General features: G+C 37.1%; 1 protein-coding gene and 1 long non-coding RNA gene across 8 annotated transcripts in view; one reads left to right on the plus strand and one right to left on the minus strand.

The window, feature by feature from the left end:
* The window catches only part of Setdb2 (SET domain bifurcated histone lysine methyltransferase 2), a 72,923-nt gene extending 67,441 nt beyond the window's left edge, over positions 1 to 5,482 (minus strand). For 3 of the 4 annotated variants that reach the window (XM_015484277.2, XM_048800905.1, XM_048800907.1), the window contains exon 1: positions 5,069 to 5,482. The gene's annotated coding sequence lies outside the window, so the exon portion shown is untranslated. Of the gene's footprint in view, positions 1 to 4,506; positions 4,694 to 5,068 lie in introns of all 4 variants that reach the window. The other variant, XM_048800906.1, reaches the window with a different exon arrangement.
* Positions 5,483 to 5,744: 262 nt separating this feature from the next.
* LOC107141029 overlaps positions 5,745 to 9,741 on the plus strand; it is a 56,904-nt gene continuing 52,907 nt past the window's right edge. For all 4 annotated transcript variants that reach the window (XR_007346783.1, XR_007346784.1, XR_001503379.2 and 1 more), the window contains exon 1: positions 5,745 to 5,885. This is a non-coding gene — a long non-coding RNA (uncharacterized LOC107141029). The remainder of the gene's footprint in view (positions 5,886 to 9,741) is intronic.

The following is a 9,741-nucleotide window of genomic DNA, read 5'->3' on the forward strand; positions in this document are numbered from 1 at the left end:
GGGGGGGGGGGCTTGGGAGGTAGCTTAGTGGTAGAATGCCCGAGTTCAATTCCTAGAATAAAAAAAACAAAAACCAAATCCAGGGCTGAGGTTGTAACTCAAAGGTAGAGCATTTGTGAGATCCTGGATTCAATCCCTAATACTGGGGGGAAAATATAGGATTTTAGTAATTAAATTTTAATGAATTATTAATTACTAATGTAAATAAACCTCTATTTCAGACATGGAAACATTTTTAGATTATTATTTTCCAGTATAACAAATAATGCTGGAACAATATATTTATGAGTATCTGATTATTTCCTTAGGATATATACCTAGTGGTAGAACTAATAGATCAAAAAGGAATCAGGGCTGGAATTGTGGCTTAGAGGTAGATTGCTTGCCTCGCATGTGTGTGGCACTGGGTTTGATCCTCAGTACCATTTAAAGTAAAGACATTGTGTCCGCCTGTAACTAAAAAATAAATATTAAAAAAGAATGGAATCAAAAGTTGTATCCTCAAAACGTTAGTTAACATCTTGAGAATCACCAAGAATTTTGATAAATTATTCTGTCATTTCCATAAATCATAAAAATATTGGAAGACTTTAAAACATATATAGGTGTGTGTGTGTGTGTGTGTGTGTGTATTAGATAGACAGTCATGCTGAAAACAAAGGAACTCTCTATAGACCAAGTCTGTGAGGCCTCTCTGGGGAAAGGAAACAGATGAGAAGCTGCAGGGATAATGGCAACCATTCACAACACAAGAAGATGCACAAGAAACTTCTCAGGACAGATAAGTGCTCAAGTAAGAATCTTCAAACATCTGAAGAAGGCTATCCCATAAAAATGAGACTTCACAAGCTCATTATACAAGAATTAATACAGAATACTGAAAATAATTTTAAAACAAATGGGATTATATTTAATATCCTCAAAGAACTAAAGAAGAAAACCTCATCCATGAATTAACATAGTTTTGAAAACTAACCAATTAGAAATCTAAGACACAAAAACAATTGCTAAAACAAATTTAATAGATGGCTGAATAAGAGAACAAACTCACATGAACAGCTAATTAGTAATCTGAAAGCCTGAACTGAGCAGTTTATGGAAAACCCAGAGCAAAGAAACAAGAGGAAATGCAAAACAGAGAGAATGTACATGAGACAATATTGACTAAGAAATTCTCAGAACTGAAATACAAATAGGACCACCGAGTCCACTGAGTGCTAACTACGACACAATCTGTAATATAAACCAGTAAACAATCTGTAGTAAGTTTTAGAATATACATAATAAAGGCAGTATTAGAAATTTTAAGAAAAATCTACATTATCTAAAAGGAACATATATAAGATTGGTAATGAGACTTCTCGCCAGATAAACCAAATACAAAATGTTAAAGGAAAGTAGGTACGAACTCATAATTCTATTACTAGCCAAGATCTTTGATACCAAAAGAAGTTCTCAACAAATTCCAAAAGAATTATGTGACATAGATCTGTCACTGAATATAAGTAAAAATCAAAATTAACAACATTAAGTTAAGCTCTACCTTACACTATCTCTTGAAATTTATAAAAAACATGTCTACGGCCATACCACCTGAACGCGCCGGATCTCGTCTGAAATTTATAAAAAACAAATTTCCAAATAACTTATTGTTTACAGAGGACAGCAAAGCTTTAAAAAATATCAATATTCAAAAATTTTTAAATATTGAGAAATGGAGATCAGTTGAAATAATACATATCAAACCTGAAGAAAGGGTTCTATCAGAACAACATACAGAGAAATAGTTAAGCCTTAAATGAGTTTTTTCATTAGAAAATGAGAAAATTAAAATGATTCACATAATAGTTAAATTGAAGCTGAGAAAAGACAAACAAAATAAACAATAAATGAAAGATATATCTGTGTATACACTAAAAAGATTTTTAAACACGCTAAAGTTCAAACAACATTATAGCAATACACATGTGAACTGAAATTTTCGAGGAAAATATAAAATACCAAATGGGCTCAAGCCAGGCACAATAGTGCACACCTGTAATCCCAACAGCTCAGGAGGCTGAGGCAGGAAGATCATGAGTTCAAAGCAAGCCATAGCAATTTATCGAGGCCCTCAGCAACTTAGCAAGACCCTGTCTCAAATTATAAAATATAAAAAAGGGCAAGGATGTGGCTCAGTGATTAAGAACCCCTGGATTCAATTCCTGGTACCAAGAAACAAACAAACAAACAATAAAAGCCCCACAAAAAAATCCAAATGGGCTCAAGAAGTAAAATACCATCTAGATAAATAAGCATAAAAAGAAATGAAAACAATAAAGATCTTGGGCTGTGGGCACAGTAAAACAACAATTCAAACAAACAAACAAACAAAATAACCAATAAAGATCTAACCAGAGTTGCAGGCCACACAGTCCCATCCCCTCATTCCCAATATAGCAGGTCCATGAAGTTGTAGATGAACTGTACAAAGCTTTCAAGGAATGCAATTTTCTATTCTATACAAACTGTTTCAAAGTAGGAAAAATACAGGAAGATATTCAACTCTTTTTATGAAATTAGTATAATCTGAATTGTAGGAAAAAAACTCAAGGCCCAAATCACTTCTGGGTATAAATTTAAAAATGTTAAATAAAGGTATCCAGCAGTATAGTAATATTAGAGTAAGACTCAGGAATACTCAAGAATTTTAACACTGGAAAAGTTATCAGTGCAAATTCTTACATTAACAGATAAATGGAGGAAAACTGTGGTCTTAGATGAAAAACAAAGGAAAATTTTTCAACAAAAATTAATCACTTTGAAGCCTGGCATGGTTGGCACATGACTGTAATCCCATGCACTCAGGAGGATTTCAAGTCTGAGGCCAGCCTCAGCAATTTAATTAGACCTTGCCTCAAAACAGAAAAATAAAAAGAACTAGGGACATAGTACAATGGTAGAACAACCCTGGTTTCAGTCCTAGTACATGGCAAGGAAGTGGAGATAGGGAGTCAATTACTTGGGGAGAGTGAGGGTGCATAGCAAACTAGGAATAAAAGAGAACCTCCTTAATTTGATATAGACTATCAAAACCTGGTAGAAAAACTTTTAAAAAAATTATATAGGATATCAATCAAGTGTGATAACACATGCCTGCAGTCCCAGCTACTTGGCAGGTTAAGTCAGGATCACGTAAACTGGCCAGCATGGGTAACACAACAAGACCCCTGCTTGTTTAAAAAAGCATGGGTAACACAACAAGACTCTTCTCTTGTTTAAAAAAAAAAGGGGGGGGGGGCTGGGGGTGTGGCTCAAGAGGTAGCATGCTCTCCTGGCATGCGTGCGGCCCGGGTTCCATCCTCAGCACCACATACAAACAAGGATGTTGTGTCCGCCGAAAACTAAAAAAATAAAACAAAATAAAAATTCTCTCATATTAAAGAAAAAAAAAGTACACAGTGTTCAGGACATATAAAGAAATCCTTAAATCATTAAGGTCATCCTATAGAAAATCAGGTAGTTTTAAAAATAAACTATAGTAATTGATATAAATTATATAAGTTAATAAACATGAATAGCTATTCCAACATCAAGTTAGAGAAGGAAAATTAAGAGTCATTTTTAGTCTTCAGATGTGCAAAAATTAAGATATTATTTGGGGGTTGGTCTAGACTGTAGGGAAACTGAACTCTCAAACTATTGTTGAATGGGTAAATTAGTAAAGACATTTTGGAGCAAACTTGGTAGGACCTACTAAAACTATGTTCATAACTTAAAACCAAATAATTACATTTTTAGGTGTATATCCTTCAGAAATAAAACATCTGCATAACAAAACACAAAGACATTCGCTGCAGCAATGTTAATGTGAAAAACTGCAAACAACCTAAAGTCCATTAAGAGAACAAAGCACATATCAAACAAAATAGAATTTAATATGAAAACCACTAAAAGAAGCAGAAAGATTTCACATTAACAGAACAACTCAGACTTACACTGGAGTACTACGCAACAGGTATAATAAATGATTTCTAAATAACATGAACAATGAATAACGTGTATGTGCGGCAAAAACATTTTGGAGAGAAGAAATAAGTTGCAGAATGATTCCATTAAATACATATATGTGACTTCAGAGACTAAACTACATATAAAAAGATTTGAAGGCTCTGTACCAGTCTTAAGTGCGATGAAGGGCAGGGGAGTAAAAGCATTCAGGGATTCTGGATCTAGCTCTTTATCTGTTAAGGTTCTAATTTTGTCAAGGGAGAATGTAAAAGTGTACTCAAGTGTACCATTTTCAGAAAGGAATCATCTATTTTAGTGTGTTACTGCACTGCTTTCTAGAAAGAGCCTACCAACTTATATTTCCACCTAAGTACACTAGGAGCTTTTAAAAAAAAGCTCTCTCCAGTGCAGTTCACACATTCCTAAAATTTGAAGATAAGTCAATTTACAAAACCCTTACTGAAAAATATTAGCAAGATGCAGGAAATCATAAACAAAAAAATTTAAATCACTCACAAATTTATCCTCCAGAGACAGACGATGCTAATATTTCAGGATAACTGGGATTTTAAAATTTGTTCCCTTTTTTTCTTGTCACTTTTTCATTTTTGAAGAAAAATTAAGTCAGGTCTCCTTTGCTTCAATGTATAGTTCCTTTCCGTTTTTAAAAGGATAACACAATGTGACCATTCCTCTTGGTTCCCTATTTTAATTATGAGGATGGTAAAGACATTTGAGTATGAATCACGTGTTGGGAACGTTTTTCTTTTCTGGATGAGGAAGCTTAGGATGTCACATTGTAAGTGGCACATAATTAGGGAACCAGACAGCCTGGTATCAAGAGCCCATGTTTTGTTTACTCTACCGCCTCAAAGTTAGCCCTCTTTGCTTGGGCTCCTTCCTTCATATATGCAGAACTCACTGCAGATTTCCACACGGTAAAGAGCGGCAAATTAAATACTGTTCCGTGCTGTTTTTATTTATTATGGCTACTGAAATCAGGAGCTCCTAGGATCTAATATAAACTCCGTGGTATTGGATAAAATGACTTCACTTATTTAAGGCTGTGTCATCTTACCTGGGAAATGGGTCAGTAGTTAATCCTTCAAGTTCTGCTTCTGGATTTTATACTGTAGATCATTTCCTATGGCCCCTTTTAGATCCTCGGGTTCCCAGCTGATCAGGAATCACCTCTCATTAAGTTGTGCACCGTAAGATAGAATGAAATAGGGGTTGAGAACTCAAAGCAACCGCTGTCCCTTCTCCAGTCCGGGACTGCACGTGGGTGCGAAGGAAAGGGAGAGTGCACTGGCTGGCATGCAACCTCTGCTCAAGCGGCGGAGGGCTCCAGGACGTTTTTTGCAGGAACCGTCAGGGAGCTACCCACTGCCGTGCCACAGCTACACCGACTCCTCTGCGTTTTCCAAGCAGCCCGCCAAACCGGAAGGTGGCGCACCGCCTGCTCCGTTAGCTAGGCTGGATTCGCCTGCGGATCAGGTTCTCCAATTTCTCGTCGCGGAGACTACGCGGCTTCAGGTGCCCTATGGCCAGGAAGTACTTCACCGTTTATTACACTTCACCTCCGCCCGGGAGGGGCAAGCGCGCAACCTCTAACATCCAAGCCATGCTACAGCGATCACTAACTGGGAGGAGTCGGAAACCAAAAGCATTCCACCACCTGGCCCGGAGCCCATTGGTCGCACTCCCCACCGGGTCTACACCTCAGCAGCTTCGCTCGCTGAGCACACCGGCTAAGCCGCGGCTTCCCGAGCGCGCCGCCTCCTGATTGGCTGCCAGAGCTCTGGTCTTGTCTCGCGCTTCCTGGACGGGCCAATGGAGTTACCCGTAGTCTAAAGGCCAGGATCGCTGGAGTGGTGGCGCAGCTGTTTCCTTCGGTATGTGTGAGGCTGCCATCTTGTGTGTGGCTAGAAATGGGCTTTGGGGTGGTTGAAAGCTTATTTAGCAGCTGTCCTTGTAGAAGAGTTCTGGGGGAAGAGACGGGAGAGAGGAGGGACCTGAGGGAAGAAACTTGGCGCCTTCTTTCTTGAAAGCACAAGTTTCTTGGATCGAGTTTCATCCCGGGCTAGGGGAAGTGAGCGTGGTGGTGGCTGTGGTGATACCAAGCTTTGGTTTGTTGGTCGTTGTTGGGTTTAGTGGGGTTGTCGTGCCTCTACTTTGAATTCTTGGTTTCCGAGAGCTGTTTCTCAGCAGTCTGATCAGAAAAGATCAGTAAAGGAGGCTGGCTGATGGACTGCAGGATTCAGAAACCAAAAAAGCTGCTAATGGAAGGGCAAAGAGGGAGATGCCTCACCAGCTGTTCTCAAATTCGAAAAAGAACCCTTCATTTTTTTTGTTGTTTGCCTCAGTGGCTGCTAAACCGCTGTTCTTAGGAGTTGCTATTTGTCTGAGGCCGTCCTTTGTATTAGGGAAAGTCAGGTTCTGCGTTTACATAAAAATTGATTAGCGTGCAACCAGCATTCCTGCAGCCTTTTTGTTTTGTTTTGTTTAAGCTAAAAGTGGTAGTCTTTGCAGAAACAGGGAAACTGAAAGAAGAATTTTTTCAAATCTTTGTTTCCCCGGTTTCAAGGTGTTCTTGAGTTATAAATCTTTGCATTTGCTGGGCCATGCTTGGTTGCTTAGTCATGGAGCAGGAGGAGGCATTTGTAGGGGAAAGCACCTTCCGAGTTCTTTGGGGTTGGGAGGGGGAAAAAAAAAGGAGAATTACCTCGTTTTCTTTCTTTCTTTTAAGTTTTTACGTAGAGAAAACACCTGGTATTTTCGTTTGAGGAAAAAAAAAATTATTGGATCTGAACCAAGCCGACAAAAGAGCAATATTTTTGTGATTAACTTTAGCTGTTTAAAGTGCATGAAAAGAAAGTGGAGAAAGATATCTGCTTCCAGTTTAGTGTTCAGTTATTCAAGGTTAACTGATGACCCTATTAAGTCTACCGTACATGATGTAGGCATTTTGCAAGAACAACAACAAAAAAAAAGTAGTTGACACTCTAAATTAATTTTGTGTTTGAATTCATGAACCTTATAAAACCTAAGTTGCAATAATTCAAATATCAGTAATTTTGTGTCGATGGCTAAAGAACATGTTAACACATTAAGTCCCAAGTTTTCAATTCAGCAAACAATTGTTACAAAGTTATCATAAATGGTATATTTGTCAAGCAATTTTAAGTTTTTTTTTTTAAACTGTTCCACATCGGGAATGATGGAACAGAATGGGTTAATATTATATTATTATAAGTTAATATTATCAAGTTGGAGAAAAATGAATAAAAAACATCATAGGGGTTGGGGATGTACTTCAGTGATGCAACCACTACCTGCTTGGCATGCTGGAGGTCTTGGATTGGATGCCCAGCAGCAAAAAAAAAAAAAAAGGAAATGTAATCCGGAGTCAGCAAATGTATTCTAAAACATTGGTATCTCATTCACCTGTTGTGAATGCATATTAGACCATATATTGTTGAATTAAAAAGTACAGTGATTGAGAAATATGGATATTCATTTTTTAAGCCTAACTGAAAAACAATTTTTTAACCTTTTTGGAAAACTTGACTTTCTGTTTGGACTAAATTTATTTGTAACTTCCACTTCACACACACAATATTAAGGACAAGTTTATGATCATTTTTCTGTTTCAGGATTTCACAATAATCTGAAGATCTTTAGAAATTTTTTTAATGGTATTTTGTATGAACTATGTTAAATGATTAAGTAAAATCAGTTTTCACTTAGATTGATAAGGTAGTTATGATTTTCCAGTGCTATACCATTGAATGTACAAATTTAGATTTTCCCATTATCTAGTAAAGCACTATTTAGTTAAAAAAATTATAACACCTTTTAAGTGAATGTAGTGTAGTCTGACAGATTGTATATTATAATGTTTATGTGATTCAATATAATAAAGTTAATAAACTGCTTATGGAACCTGTTTTGGAAGTTTTGCCTTTGGCATTTAATAATTATGAGTTAAGACTTTATGGTGATTATGAGCACTTCTCATGAGGGTTTGATCCCCAGCACTGCAAAAAAAAAAGTAGACAAATATACATTTAAATATATTCGATCACTGAAAAACCAAATTATGTACAATCATCATTGAAAAAAATTTGTTTATTTTGGTGTTAGGTATTGGTACTAAAAATGCAGTACACAGTATATACTACTGAGCTACACACCAGACTCTTAAAAATTATTTTTATTTATTTATCTCTTGATACTGGTGATTAAACCCAGAGGTACTTTATCACTGAGCTGCATTCTCAGCCTTAAAAAATATTGTAAAAGTCAAAATGACCACTGTAGTTTGTGATAATGGATAAAACTAAGTGAATGCCTGCATCATGAGGATTTCCGTCAATCACTGACTATTTTAGACAAACAGTGGAACATTCAGATTGTTTCACTTAATGGGAAAAATTTTAAAGTACTATGTAAGTGGGCTTTTTTTTTTTTTTTTTTCTTTCAGTCCTGGGAATAAATCCAGAGCCCTGTATGTGCTAGGCAATAACTTTACCACTGAGCTACATCCCAGCTGTTTGGCTTTTTTTAAAGGATGGAGGGATCCTTTTCTAGGTAAACCTGTAATTTCTCCCCTTTGTAATCTCTAATCCTTAAATTATTATTTGAATGCAAATGAACCCAAGTCTATGGCAGATTTTCTCTCCAAACACTTCAGACATTTCTCATGGCCTTTTGATAGATCTACTCGATTTGTATACAACTCTTCCTATGTTCTCTATCCTGATTATTGGTCTAGGAATCTTCCATGTGGCTCAAATTTAAAACCAAATTCTTACTTCTCCCTTTTGCCCAACCGGATAACTCCAAAATACCTTTCCTATTCATCTTTCTATTCTCACTGCCAGTGCTGAAATGAAGCCACTCTAAATTTTTACATTTTTTTTTTTTTAGTTGTCAGTGGACCTTTTATTTTATTTATTTATATGCGGTGCTGATAATTGAACCCAATGCCTCACACATGCTAGGCAAGCACTCTGCCACTGAACCACAATCCCAGCCTTCTGTACATTTTATATGCCATTGTATTCTTGACAAAGCCAATATTCCTCAGCTTGGACTTTGTATTAGTTAATGTACAGGTTTGAGCCAGACACTGGAATAAAACTGTAATTCTGGCTCCTGGAGAGTCTTGAGATAGGATTACCAACCTGAGTTATTTAACAGGACCCTGGCTCAAAATTAAAAGGGTTAGGAATGTAGCTCAGTGGTAGAGCTCCCTGTGTTCAATCCTCAGTACTGCAAATAATAAGCCAGGCAGATGGCACATGCCTGTGATCCCAGTGACTTTGAGAGCAACTTCAGCAATTTAGCGAAGCCCAGTCTCAAATAAAAAGGACTGGGGATGCAGCTCAGTGATAAAGTACCCCTGGATATTCAATCCTGAGTATCAAAAAATAAAATAGTAATAATAGATATTTGGCTACTATGATAAACTGAAAAAGTAATTGTGACGTTAAAGAATAAAGTTTAGCTGGGCCTATACCTGTAATTCAAGCAGCTCAGGAGACTGAGGCAGCAGGATTGCAAGTTCAAGACCAACCTCAGCAATTTAGAAAGACCCTATCTCAAAATAAATGTATAAAAAGGCTAAGGGTATATGTAACTCAGTGATTAAGCACCCCCTGGGTCCAATACTCTCTTTCCTGTGTAAAAGCACAAGCTGACAGGTGGCTGTGCGACACACAGCTGTCAGCTTCCCCCCCCCGCCCC

This window comes from Marmota marmota, unplaced genomic scaffold (assembly GCF_001458135.2).
Source record: "Marmota marmota marmota unplaced genomic scaffold, marMar, whole genome shotgun sequence".
NCBI classification, from domain to species: Eukaryota; Metazoa; Chordata; class Mammalia; order Rodentia; family Sciuridae; genus Marmota; species Marmota marmota.